Here is a 457-nt window from a genome sequence, read left to right as displayed (position 1 = left end):
CAACACTCCTGATTTTCGTGGGAGTCTCCTTATTTTTAACCCTCTCTCCCGCTGTGATTGGTCATTTCTCATTAATTTCCTGATAGCGATACAAATCCAATGGCTGTAGCAGATGAGATTTATTGTCATAATTCTGCCTTTTACTGAGTTTTTGGGGGTTGTTTTGTTTTTCTTTGAGGACCTTTGGGGGCCGGATTGAGATGGTCCAGGGGCCAGGTCCGGCCCTGGGGTCAGGTCCGGTCCTGGGGCCGCATTTTGCCCATGTGTGCCCTAAAGGGTAGTTGTTGATTTGTTTTCTGCTTAATAAACAGAGAAGAACCTTGGAACTACCATGCATGAATCTACAATTTGAACAAAAACAACCACAGATGCAATGTAGCTTCATATACTAGTAGTCGTCATACTTAGAATAGTCTGGTCACATACTATTGAGGAGAGGCTGTCATGGAGTTGATCC

The sequence above is a fragment of the Poromitra crassiceps genome, assembly GCF_964638095.1.
Source record: "Poromitra crassiceps genome assembly, chromosome: 8".
Lineage (NCBI taxonomy): Eukaryota > Metazoa > Chordata > Actinopteri > Beryciformes > Melamphaidae > Poromitra > Poromitra crassiceps.
The sequence above is the reverse complement of the archived record's forward strand: the minus strand, read 5'-3'. Positions refer to the sequence as shown.